The 14,106-nt window shown below is 45.5% G+C and overlaps 1 protein-coding gene and 1 long non-coding RNA gene across 7 annotated transcripts in view; both read right to left on the reverse strand.

Annotated features, from left to right (window-relative positions):
• LOC140398255 (opioid-binding protein/cell adhesion molecule-like) overlaps positions 1–14,106 on the reverse strand; it is a 1,404,083-nt gene that overhangs the window by 1,156,502 nt on the left and 233,475 nt on the right. The window lies entirely within an intron of this gene.
• Positions 3,556–7,666, reverse strand: LOC140397976 (uncharacterized). The gene is made up of 2 exons (XR_011937365.1): positions 7,542–7,666; positions 3,556–3,944 (listed from the first exon to the last, which is right to left on the reverse strand). It is a non-coding gene; the product is annotated as an uncharacterized lncRNA (long non-coding RNA).

Genomic DNA, 14,106 nt, shown 5'->3' on the forward strand with positions numbered 1-14,106 from the left:
CGCGACAGCGTTTCTATTATCTAGCTTAAAGAACAACCCATATCAGAGGTATTATTCCATGTGAGTACAATACTTCCCATTACTGCACTCAAAACTAAGTTTAAATTTGCACATCGCTTCAAATATGAAGAGCTGTGATAACTGTGAGGGCATATTTTATGCTTGAGTGCAGTAAAAGAGCCCATTAAAAATAGACCACTGTCCTCGATTTCATTGCAAGACTATTTCTGCATCATATAATTTCAGCTGGAATGGCCATTACAAACAGTTCAGTAAAAGTCACTTATGTTTGAAAGATGGCTGGTGAGTAGGCATCTCAATCATGATGTGACTGCCATTTCCAATTGCACACATGCATGCTTCAAGCAGTGCTTTACAACGCACCCCTTGCTATATGGCTTCCAAAGCCCAGGCCGAACATTTTCACATACAGCACGTAAACATTCATGGAAAGAACACCCCAAAAATGCCCACTCATCAGACCACACCACTGTCACCCCCGCCCCCAATCTTCACCAAGCTGTTTTCATTTACTACAGATGATGTCCCACACATGGGAACATGTTCATGGCTTGCAGCGGCCTGGGATAGCATGGCAGAAATTTTTAATGGGACTTTGTTTGGCCTAATGATCTTCAATTGCGTTATTATTTTTCCCATCATATTGTCAGAATCGAGCCAATTGGTCTGTAGATTTCCCTTAATGATCCAAAAGAAGACTTCTGTTTTGGCCTAATTAGTCTTTGAACATAACGAGTTACCTAGTTAGATTCCATGAGGGCCATGGACATGAAAAGTTAGCCTGCTATTCTCCTCACTGAGCTGCTGTATTGCAGGATTTCACGTACTAAGCTCAGGTTTCCAATATTAGAAGCTGGTGTAGACTCGATAGGTCGAATGGCCTCCTGCTGCAATGTAGGGATTCTGTAAGCCCCTCCGTTTGTTTGAAGATATGCCCATAATAAGTTTTTGTTCTCTTCTGGGTTCCACCGATGGACGTTTTGGCTAAACCACTTCGAGACCATTACGAAATAGGAGCAGGAATAAACTAAATGGACCAACGAGCCTGTTCTGCCATTCAGTACGCTCATGGTGGATCTTAGGTGTCAAGTCCATTTTCACACGCACTCTCTATATCCATTAATTCCCCGGGAGACCTAAAAACTCTCTATCCCAGCTTTGAGTGTATTTAACAATGGAGCATCCACAAGCCTCCCGATATAGAATTCCAAAGATTTACAATCCTTTGAGTGAAGAAATTTCTCTTCACCTCAGTCCAAAAATAATAAACCGCTTTATCCTGAGACAGTGTTTTGATTCCACAACCAATGAAAACAATCTCTGAGTGTCCATTCTATCAAACCCATTCAGAATTTTGTAGGTTTCAATGAGATTGATGTCATAATATGCACCCATCACCTCATGAGGTAAAAGCAGGCAGTGACAGACACCCAGGTGAGCCAATCAACATACAGAACAGAACACGACCAATCACCAGACAGAACACCAGAGGGGGGCTTCCAACTATAAAACACACGAGGCATCAGCACTCTGCCTCTTTCCATTGGTGGCAACTGTAGTGACAGTCAGTGTGTACAAATCATTCAACACCTTCTACATGTCGATCAGAGCTAGCCTGGTCTAGATAGTTAATGTTAATTTACTTCGAGTAGTAGAGAGTCAACCCACAGGCAGCTGTGTGCTTCGTTACTGAAGTTCAATAACTCTTATTGAACCAACGCTTACATTTGGTGTATGCTTGATCATTTCACTGCATCGTGTTGCCCCATGGTGAATAACACGACAATTGACTCTCGTTATTCTAAACTCCACAGCATTTAAGCCCAATTTACTCAGCCTCTCATCAGAGGACATCCGCCTCTTCACAGGGACCAATTTGGTCAGCCTTCACTGTAACCACCTACAATGCAGGTATATCCATTATTACATGTGGAGACCAAATCGGCGCACAATACCGCAGATGCGATCTCACCAAAACCCTCTACAACTGTGGCCAGCCTTTGTGTCCTCCTTGCAATGAAGGCAATTTGCCGTCCTAATTGATTGCGGCACAAGCATGCTGAAGTTCTGTGTACTAGCACACCAAAGTCTCTTTGAACATCAACACTTACAAGTTCCACACCGATTTAAAAATCTGCTTTTTTATTCTTATGACCAAAGTAAGCAACATTTCTTGAGATAGTACTTCATCTGAGTTTCTCACTCATCTACGCTGTCTGCGTCTCTTTACAGCCTCTCTGCATTTTCCCCAAAGCTTACCTTTCCACCTAGTTTGGTGTCATCAGAAAACTTAGATACATTATTCTCTGCCTCGTCATTTGAATCATTAATATAAATAGCTGAGGTCACAGTACTGATCTTGTGACAGTCGACCATTCACTGCCTGAAAATGCCCACCCGCCAATCATCTATCCATGCTAATATATTACTCCCAACTCCATGAGCCCTTATTATGCCTGTCAACCTTTTGTGTGCCATCTTAGTGAATGCCTTTTGGAAATCCAGGTTTACTACATCTACTTTATCTATTTTATTCGTTACATCCTCAAAAACCTATAATAAATCTGTCAAACAGGATTTCTTTTTCATAACACCAATTTACTTGTTCTAATTCTATGCTTTTCGAAGTGCTTTGTTAAGACTCCTTTAATAAGAGATTCCGACATTTCCTCAGGAAAGGATGAGACGCTAACTGGAGTGCAGTTTACTGCTTTCTCTCTTCCCTCCCTTAAAGTGCTGTAACATTTGCTAGCTTTCAATCTAGTGGGACCCATCCCCGAATCTATGGCATTTTGGAAAATTGTAGCCAGCACATCCACTATCTCTGTCGTTATCTTTTTTAGAAGGGTGAAAGCCATCAGGTCCCTGGGATTTGGCAGATTTTAGTCATTTGAGATTCTCCAATTCTTTATCTCTCCTGATATTAATTTCTTTGATGTTTTTAGCCCCAAGGTTACTGTCTATTTCTGGTATGAAACTTTGGCCCCTGCCACCGGGAAATCCGAGGTGGGGTTTTGCCATCGGCGGGACTGGATGATCCCGCTGGTGAGGACGGCCAGAAAATCCCCTCTCCTATCTTTAAAGCTCAGTAATTTCAACAAAACATTACAGTAGCATTGTTGGGCTAAGTCAAGTGGATATTCCCGTGACCTCTCCCCATTCTGGTAACATCTCTTAAGTTATGTTACCACAAGACCATAAGACATCGGGCAGAATTAGGCCACTCGGCCCATCGAGCCTGCTCCGCCATTCAATCATGGCTGATATTTTCTCATCCCCATTCTCCTGCCTTCTCCCATAACCCATGATCCCCTTATTAATCAAGAACCTATCTATCTCTGTCTTAAAGACACTCAGTGATTTAGCCTCCACAGTCTTCTGCGGCAAAGAGTTCCACAGATTCACCACCCTCTGGCTGAAGAAATTCCTCCTCATCTCTGTTTTAAAGGATCGTCCCTTTACAATCCTTGGTGAAGAATTCCCATCTCCAAGAAGAAAAAAAAGTTCGGGCAAGTAATGCTAAGAAGCCAGATATAAAACACCACGCTTTATTTGAACAAAATTATGCACACTGATCCCAATAAGCAGTCCAATAGCATAATTGGAAGAAGGTTATATGAGCACCATCGCAAAGTTGAAAACTTTCTGCTCCAAAAAGGTTCAAAAAGCAATTGCCTCACCTAACTATCTTGAAACCTCAAATTTTTCACAGTCTGTCCAGTTGGTGATTACTATTGATTTTCATAAAAAGGACAGAGAAATGTCATTCTGATAAATGCGACACATTTTGAGGGCATTTTCATATCGTAAGCCTGGGTTAGATTCCAAAGTAGGTTTCAGAAATTGCCTTCCGTGCCATCCAAAGGTATGAGGGCAATGCTTCAATTCCAAATGTGTTTCCATGATGATCAAGGAATAAATCACTTTTTTAAAAAATTGAAGAAAATGGTGAAAAAATGAAAGACAGAAATGTCATTAGGTGTAACTGAGAATCATCAAAGACCAGAAAATGGGTGTTAAAGCTAATTTGAGTAGCTGGCAGTACCACAGACATGAACAAAGCAAAATGTAACTGAGTAGACTTGATGAAAATAATTTCCGCAGACACTCCCAGATGCTCCACACCTTTAATTTCACAGCCACTTAAATTCAAAAATGTTAATTCTACCTTTTCTATGCTTACAATTTTCACAATTGTTGACTAATGCCCCATGATAAAACACTGAAATTAGAAACAAAAAAGTCTCCAATGAAATGAACATAATTACAAATAAAATGAAGGTTTTATACTAATCGAAATAAATGATGAGAAATTAAATCGAAAACAAAAACGTCCGCTGATCCATAAAGGAAGGGGCATTATTAGACTCTTAAATTTTCCACAGCCATTCAGTCTATCAGACTGATTAAGTTAGCATCAAACAACAAATTTGTTCTGAAAACAGAATGATGGGTTTTATTAACTTTGGAATTTCAAGTAAATTTACTGTTCTTTCAGCTATTTACTATGTGGATGGAGCATGACCATGGACATAGGATTATTCCAGTGTCCTCACACCAGCACTTATACGCGGAGAACTACATTGGCTCAGCAACCATTAGGTTATCTCTGGCCGCTGAGACCCATATCTGCGGTGATTCTAAGAGATTTATTTCAGTTGTTGATAAGTACATACAATAAGGAATACAGTGCTGCTGCCTGCAGCTTATTCAAAAGATTCCCTTCATTGAAAGATTTTGGAAATGAAATATAAAACAAATTGCTGAAACAGGATTGATAGATTGAGAAGAATTCAATTTAACTGCACCTTAGCAAGGTATGGGCTGGATTCTCCAAAAATGGGGCTATGTCCCCACGCCAGCGTTTCACTTCCCAGTTTCCTGCAAAAAATAAAAGGCTATTCACCTATCTGCAGGGGGCTAGCAGGGACCTGGGGAGCTTAACGCAGCTTTGGCTGCGGATATGGGCCCCCGCACTTCCGGTTCCGAGTCCGTGCATGTGCACGGCGGCGGCCTCACCGAGTGCCATTGCGGACCCGGACCGCGGACCAAGACCAGGGCAATATTATTATTATATTATTAGAAACAAGACCCCACCCCGTCGGCAGCGCGCCACTGCATCGGAGCGGCCCGATCGCTGCCCCGGCTGCCCATAAGGCTGAGTCCGCAGCCATCGCGCAAGAGTCCCGACCGGCCATGCCACATTAGTTCCACGGCGTTGGGAACTCGGCCGGTCGGGATCGGAGTATCGCTGGGAGGGCCTCTGACAATGGTCCCCCAGCCGCACAGCGTATTTCACAGAGGAGCGATTCTCCAGGGGCCGGAGAATCCCGCAGCGGCGCTGGGCCCGATTCGGTCGGGAACGCCGATTCTCTGCCCCCCGCCGAAATTGTGATTTTGGCGCAGGCATGTGGAGAATCCAGCCCTTGATTTATTTGCTGACCATTTGAATCCACCTGAAATCACCAGTGCATTGAGTACATTGCAAATGGTGACTTTATAACATTCATTCATTCTCATTTTTTACGCATCAAGTTTTGTTATGATCTGGAATTCACTACCTGACAAGGTGGTGGAAGCAGATTCAATAGTAACTTTCAAAAGTGAATTAAAGTACACTTGAGAAGGAAAAAGCAAGGCGATGGTGAAAATAGAGGAACTAATTGGCCAGTTCATTCAACGAGTTGGCACAAGAACAATGAGCTGATGATGCTTTATGGTTCTCCAAGTCTCATGATGCAGTCACCATAAGACCATAAAATGTGGGAGCAGAAGGAGGCCATTCAGCCCATTGAGTCTGCTCTGCCATTCAATGTGATCATGGCTGATCTTATATGGTAATCCTCAACTCCACTTTCCTACCTTATCTGCATAACCCCAAATTTGCTTACTGATTAAAAATATGTCTATCTCAGCTTTGAACATATTTAACCACTCAGGCGCTACAGCTCTCTGCAGTAAGGAATTCCACAGACTCACTACCCTCTGAGAGAATAAATTCCTCCTCATTGGTGTCTCAAATGGGTAGCCCTGTATTCTGAGATTATGCCCTCTGGTCCCAGACTCTCCACAAGGGAAAACAACCTCTCAGCCTCTTTCCTGTCAAGGCCCCTGTGAATCCTATATATCTCAATAAGGTTGCCTCTCATTCTTCTAAACTCCAATGAGTACAGGCCCAACCTACTCAACCTCTCCTCATAACAAAATCTCTCCTGGATGTAAACATGAACTGATTTACCATGTGAGGAATGACAAGTTGAACTGAACTGAACACTGCAATCAAGAACGAACAGATGCACATTCTTAATGGAGAGAAGTGACTGATGGGGCTGCTGTTTACAGCTTGGCATAACAAGCTAAAAGGTGAGGAAATCCTGCAGTGATGCCCTGGGTGATTGAGCTTGAACAACTACATTTCCCGTTGTGCGAAGTATGACTCCAGGTGCTGGACGACTTTCTCCCTGGAAACCAACCCTTTGGGCTCCTTGGTGCCATACTCAGTCAAACGTCACCTTGATATTAAGTCAGAAGAGTCACTGTTTCATCAACTCTGGAATGCTGTTCTTCTGTCCATGCTTGGGCCAAAGCCTTGGTGAGATCTGGAGCTGATGTTCTGGTGGGACTCAACCTGAGCACCAGTGAGCACATAATTCTCAATCCCAGTAATGAGGAATGTTCCTGACATAAACATGGACAGTTAAAATGAAATGTGGTGTACTCAATTTCTAAAGCAATATTAATGAAGTGACAGGAATGCAGTTTGAAACTGATCTCTGACATCAGATGAATGTTGACGTTATCAAAGCAAAATTATATAATTGGCACTTTGTAACTGGATGAAAAGGCACAAGGGGTGGCAGGGGTGGGAAGTGGGGAGGGTAGGTGGGGAGAATGTAGGAAAACCCTGCAGTCACCTTCTACTGCATATTGTTCTGAGTAAATCTGCGTTCTTTAGAAACTGCTACTTCCAGTTTAACAGACCAATTAATTTTTTTGTGAAAAGCAAAGGAAGATTACTCACCACATTACGAAAGGTTAAACTTTGTGCAATTAGCAAATTTTGAAGAATAAATTTACCTTTAAAATGGTATTAATTTAGTCATGTTGGAATTATTTGACATTTGACCTCATGGGTCAATGTGGTATGTTGCCAGGAAACAAAACTGCTAACAACTCACAACTTTGTTCAGTTCGAAATTGCTGCAGAAAAGCACTTTACATCTCTCACAAGAGCCAGACCAGTATCAGCACCTAATACTAAAATTAAATAAATATTAACTTCATCTCTATTCAAGGAATACCTTTGCAAAATATAAAATATATATTGTGTGACAGCAATTTGGCTGGTGTATTATCGGAAACATTGATGCATGCAGCCCCAGAGTGCCATGAGAGTCGGAGGCTCCTTGGCCCAAGAAGGGAGCCATGGACGGGGAAAGCAATCCCACTCAACCCCACCAATCTCACCAGAGGGATTTCAAACACTATTCCTCAGACCCCTGAATTTTGAATTCACTTACCTGGAGGTGCCCTGAAATCTCCAGGCAGCCTCAGAAAAGCTACCTCTCCAGGTAGCGCTACCCTGAGGTTGTAGAGTGGCCAGCCCTTCAACTGGACTCTCAGAATTGGGAGTCCATCTGCCATCCTTCCCTGGAAGGCAAGACTGCAGGCAGCGAAGTACGAGATCACCTACAGTGAAATCACTGAGCCATTCCCACTTCCGGCAAGTGCAGGCTCAGGAACACTTTTTGCCCTGTGGCCCATGTTAAAACACAGCTCAACACTTCCAAATAACTGGAAATAAGTTACTTCAACAAAACAGTTTTAGAAACTGGTCTCATCCTGCACAGAAATATGGCAAGCGCAATAAAGAGGAAACACACAAGGAACTCACAACTCCTTGTAAGAATAGAAATAGGAAAATGAAAGGTGGACTTTGAGAACTTTGTCCAATCGCCAAAAACACATTTTCATAAGGGTGGCACGGTAGCACATTGGTTAGCACTGTTGCTTCACAGCTCCAGGGTCCCAGGTTCAATTCCAGGCTTGAGTCACTGTCTATGGGAGTCTGCACGTTCTCCCAATGTCTGTGTGGGTTTTCTCCGGGTGCTCCGGTTTCCTCGCACAGTCCAAAGATGTGCAGTTTAGGTGGATTGGCCAGGCTAAATTGCCCTTTGTGTCCAAAAAGGTTAGGTGGTGTTACTGGGTTATGGGATAGGGTGGAGGTGTGTGCTAAAGTAGAATGCTCTTTCCAAGTGCCGGTGCAGACTGGATGGGCTGAATGGCCTCCTTCTGCACTGTAAATTCTATGATTCAATGATTCATATTTTCTTTTGCTAAGGATCTACTCCTGGTTAAATCAAAAACAATCCAACTCTTTTTGGGAAGCTTCAGTCGAGTCAATGGAGACTGCAACAGGATGGGTAACTATTTTGTAAAGTAACAAGTTGGAAAGTTTATTTAAACATGTTTTCGTGATTGTTTCAAGTTATAGGTACTTTTAAGTTTCAGTTATGGTCTACTCCGCCGGCACCTTGCCCTGCACTGCCCCACTTCCCCAACAAGACACATTTACCTCCTCAACTCTTATGCCCACCTACTTTCTGGAATTGTAATGATTATTGAAACTGCAGGACAGTTTTTTGGATGTTATTGAAATATTGTTTCATTTTCTGCATTTGATGGAGAGAGCTGTGAATTCTATATTAATGTGTTTGAATGTGAATCCGTGGCCAGCATTAACTGCGGATTTATTTGTGCTCCAATAAATAGGAGTGGACTGAAACTGTGGTTGTTGGTCAGGGAGGTGCATGTTCGTAATGTTTATCTCTGTAAATGAAGTCAATAAAGTGTGTGAAAGTTTGCTCCAGTTCAGTCCTTCACCGCATGTCAGTTTTAACAATGGATAATTGTGGTGTGATTACTGGGAGCTTAGAAAGACTATGGGTGGGATATTCCGGCCCCACCACCACTGTGATCATCCAGCTCCGCCGAACGTTGTTGTGTTATTCACGCTGGGGTAACACGGACTGCAACACGATGCAGTTAAATGATCAAGCATACACCAAAAGTAGGCATTGGTTCAATAAGATTTATTGAACTTCAGTAACGAAGCACACAGCTGCCTGTGGGTTTACTCTACTACTCTAAGTAAACTAACATTAACTATCCAGACCAGGCTAGCTCTGATCCATGTGTAGAATGTGTTGAATGATTTGTACACCCTGACTGTCACTACAGCTGTCACCAGTGGAAAGAGGCAGAGTGCTGATGCATCATGTGTTTTATAGTTGGAAGCCCCCCTCTGGTGTTCTGTCTGGTGATTGGTCTTGTTCTGTTCTGTATGTTGATTGGCTCACCTGGGTGTCTGTCACTGCCTGCTTTTACCTCATGATGTGCATGGGTGCATATTATGACAAACGTCAATCGTCTTTTGGCTGGACCGCCAAATCTCCCACAGCAGATCCCACTGCAATGGGACTGGAAAATCCTGGCCTATGACTTGTGTTGTAACGCATTTGTTACATTTCCTGACTCCAAAGCATGTGGTCCTCGGAGACTGCAAAGTAGTCAGCTTATGTTATAGCATTTAGGCTTCTGAAGCAAGAACAATGTTCATTTTGTAAATAGTTGGTTATAACAAGCTGTATTTCAATTTCGGGATTCTGGCTCTTAACTTACATAGCCTTCAGACCACAAGTTAAATTTATATACCTATCTACTTAGAAGGGCAGAGTTGAAGAAATTAACTATATCCAGCTTGTTAATTACATTCTGATGGAATTTTTCAGTTCAACAAGATGGCATCATTAATGCTGAGGAAAGGAGTGATTGTCAAGTTCAGATACCCAGCTTGAAGCCTGCTAGCTGCACAATAAATCTTTCACTTCATTCTAATAACATGTCTTAATACAAGATTTAGAAGACCAATCCCAGCCGTACTTCTCCCACCCCCACTTTTCCCCACTGTGGTTTCGCTGAATGAAATATTCAATGTGGGTAGTTCAGAATTATGGAGGTTTTGTGCATGCAAACGTGAGCCTATTAGGAACTGAGCTGAAGCTGCTAAAACCCATTGCAGTCAGGACACTTACAGCTTGCTGACAGATTAGGCTTTCATCTTGTAAATGTGGGCTGAATTCAAATCCTGGCCCCAGAATAAAAAGGTCAAAATCCTTACTCATTGTTCCATTAAATCCCTCATTTCACCTAAATAAAAAATTATAGTGCGTTTGGGCCAGAATAATAAATTGAAAATGCATCAGGTACAGGGCATCTGAGGAAATAAAACGCATGGACCATTTAATTCAGCTTCTCATAGGTCAGCTGTCAGATAGGGGAACTGAACTGGGGGCTGGATATACTGATTCTGAGACTAAGTGCTGACGCTGGGAGGGAACGGTGGCATTCTACGACCAAAATAATGGCTTAAAAGGGCCACCGATCCCCCGTCTGGTGGTGGGGCTAGCAGGCACGTAGCATAGAGCACCAGGCTCTAACTGCGGACATGGCTGGAGAATTGCCGGGTCCGTGGCCGGCATGTGCATGGCGGCGGCCTGCAGCCACCGCACCGTGCAACATGGCGCCGGCCGTGCGTGGACCCGGCCTGACAAATAATGAGCCCCTTTGGCCAGGCTCGCCACCCCCGGACCAGCCCTCACCAGTGCCCCCGGTCCCGCCAAAGCCCTCCCCCCGCCCGCGGATTGACTACCCACCGCCCGGCTGTGGCGACGCTGGGCTTCGTCGCAGCCGCCACGCTGAGTTCCCGAAAATAAATACCATGACTGACCAATGCCATCAGGAACCCGGCCTATCAGGGGCGGAGCATTGGGGGGGGGGGGAGGACCGCAGGTAACTTTCTGAAGCCGTCCCGACGGCGTGCGATGTAGTCCTAGAGTACGCCATTTTGGACGGGGCGGAGCATCGTCAAAGCGGCCACATCCCCGATTTCAGCAACGACGTGCATTCTCCGGCCGATTGCCAAACATGATTTTGGCGTCGGAGACCGGAGAATCCGGCCCTGGGTTTTTCTTTCATTGCTTCATTGGATTTGAATGCCATTGGCATGGCTCCTTTTTATTTCCGAACCCTATATTCCCTTCAAAAGGTGGTCTTGAGTTGCCTTCTTGAACCACCACAGTCCATACGAGTAAGGTGCTATTAGGTAGGGCGCCTCAGGAAATTGTGCCAGTGGTAGTGAAGGAACAGTAGTTTACTCCAGAGTTGGAATGCTATGTGACTTGAAGATCAACTTGCATTCCCATGCAAATGCTGCCCTTGTTCGTCTCGGTGATAGGGGTCGCATGTTTTGAAATTAATTTGCCGATTTAGTGGTAAAATATTTACAGCTATTTCCAGACAACAATCCTTTGGAATCCAAATCAAAACAGCACCAATATACAAGCAACGCCAGATAAAACTTGCGTTTCATTCTTCCAACTATAGAAAAACAGCAAAGATGATCGAAACTTTTGAACACCTCAGAAACGATTGTGTGCACCACCATGAACTAGCCTGAATTTGCAGATGATCTCAATAAATAGGAGCACTGCGGGGAGGGGGAATTAGCTCCAAATAATAAAATGGATGCAATTAATTACCACAAAACAACTGGAGTTGAAGGTTTTAAAGTTATTCTTGCCTCCAACGTATCATTATCGTGGGCTTTATATTGTAGTCAGCAATGAATGAATGCCACCAGCTTTTGCACTTGTCCATTGGCTTTCCGTCAGATTTCGCAATGAAGTCACAGATTACAAATCCATTTCAGCGCAGCTCACTTCACAGAGTTGCAACTTACGTGGACAAGGCAAGCAACTGTATGTGCCCTTCGTCAATCATTGGAGAATCTTTAATGAGGTGCACTGAGTCTGAGCCAATGAACATAAGTTAGAATAGTTAATTTAATGCCAAACCATGTATAAAAAAACAAATAGGCTATTTATTGGTCAAAAAAGTTCAAAGACACAATTCATAGGTTCAGAAGACATGCGAGCAGAATTAGACCATTTGGGCCATTGAATCTGCTCCGCCATTATATCACAGCTGATCTTATCCTGGCCTTAACTCCACCGTCCTTTCCATTCTCCATAACGCTTCAACCCATTAAAAATGTCTAACGACTTCCGGGTGCGGCTATGCCGAGGTAGGTTCGGCAGCTCCCGCTGGGAACTGACTTTTGGGCTCTCCAGAGGGGCCCCAATGGCAATTGTTCGATGGCTTCCAGTGTGGGAAGGCGACAGCAAGGTCCCCCCGACATTATATGGATTGGACCAGGAGTGGAGTGGTTAAAAAAGTGATCTTGGGGCAGCGAAAAGTGCGAGGGAGGAAAAGCAAGATAGCGGTGGGCCCATGCAAGCAGCATGGGCGCGGTTGTCGCAGGAGCAGCAGGAGTTTCTTAAACGCTGCTTTGAGGAGCTGAAGACAGAAATGCTGGCGCCAATGAAGGCGGCAATTGAGAAGCTTGTAGAGACCCAGAAGGCCCAAGGGGCGGCGATCCGGGGTGTACGGCAAAAAGCCTCGGAGAACGAGGATGAGATCTTGGGCCTGGCGGTGAAGGTGGAGGCGCACGAGGCGCTGCACAAGAGGTGGGTGGAAAAATTTGAGGACCTGGAGAATAGGTCGAGGAGGAAGAATCTTCGGATTCTTGGTCTCCCTGAAGGAGTGGAGGGGCCCGATGCCGGGGCATATATGAGCACGATGCTCAATTCGCTGATGGGCACGGGAGCTTTCCCGAGGCTCCTGGAGCTAGATGGGGCTCATCGGGTCCTGGCAAGGAGACCCAAAGCCAACGAGTCGCCAAGGGCTGTAGTGGTGAGGTTCCACCGCTTTATGGACCGAGAGTGTGTCCTGAGATGGGCGAAGAAAGAGCGAAGAAGCAGGTGGGAGAACACGGTGATCCAAATTTACCAGGACTGGAGTGCGGAGGTGGCTAAGAAGAGGGCTGGTTTTAATCGGGCTAAGGCGGTGCTCCATCGGAAGGGGGTGAAGTTCGGGATGCTGCAGCCAGCGCGATTGTGGGTCACGTTCCAAGATCGGCACCACTATTTTGAAACGCCCGATGATGCATGGAACTTTATACAAACTGAAAAGTTGGACTCAAATTGAGGGTTGGTCGTGGGGGGATGTTTACTGCATTGATTGCATTTGGGGAATGTTCTCTGGGTTTGAGTGCTGGCTGGCGATGGGTGAATGGATTTGATGTGGGGGCTGTGGGAGAGTGTGGGCGTCGGTGTTGGAGGGGCAGGGCCCCACGGAGGAAGAGGGGGAGTGGAGGCGCGGGGATGGGGATTTGGGGTAAGGCCGCAAAAAGGAGCTGTGCCAGAGGGGGCGGGGCCAGCTCAGGAAAGCGCAGGCTTTTTCCCGTGGTAGGGAATGATGGGGGTGGGGCTGGGGGGGGGGGGAAGGGTGGTGCTGGAGAGGAGCGCGCACTGACTGCCAAGGAATGGGGGGATTCTCACACTGGGGGGTCGATGGAATGTCGGCAGAGGCCGGGGTCAGCAGGAGTCAGCTGACTTACGGGAGTGTCATGGGGGAGCAAAATGGCTAGATGTGGATCTCGCGGGGGGAGGGGGGGAACAGGGTTGCTGCTGCATTGGCCAAAAGGGAGCTGGAAGTAGGAGAGGTAGTCGGGACGGGGGTCCGCCGCCTGTGGGACTGGAGGGTGCGGGAGGCGCGGGCACGTGGTTGGCCTAGAAAAGGAGATGGCTAGTTGGCGGGGGGGGGGGGGGCGAGTAGCCCCCCAATCCGGCTGATAACTTGGAATGTGAGGGGCCTGAACGAGCTGGTCAAGAGGGCCTGGGTGTTCGCGCACTTAAAGGGACTGAAGGCAGACGTGGTTATGCTCCAGGAGACACATCTGAAGGTGGCAGATCAGGTTAGGCTGAGAAAGGGTTGGGTAGGGCAGGTCTTTCATTCAGGGCTGGATGCAAAGAACAGAGGGGTTGCAATACTGGTGGGGAAGCGGGTGTCGTTTGAGGCAATGAATATTGTAGTGGATAATGGAGTTCGATATGTGATGGTGAGCGGTAGGTTGCAGGGGGTGCGGGTGGTACTGGTGAAGGTATATGCCCCGAATTGGGATAA

Source organism: Scyliorhinus torazame, chromosome 21, assembly GCF_047496885.1.
Source record: "Scyliorhinus torazame isolate Kashiwa2021f chromosome 21, sScyTor2.1, whole genome shotgun sequence".
NCBI classification, from domain to species: Eukaryota; Metazoa; Chordata; class Chondrichthyes; order Carcharhiniformes; family Scyliorhinidae; genus Scyliorhinus; species Scyliorhinus torazame.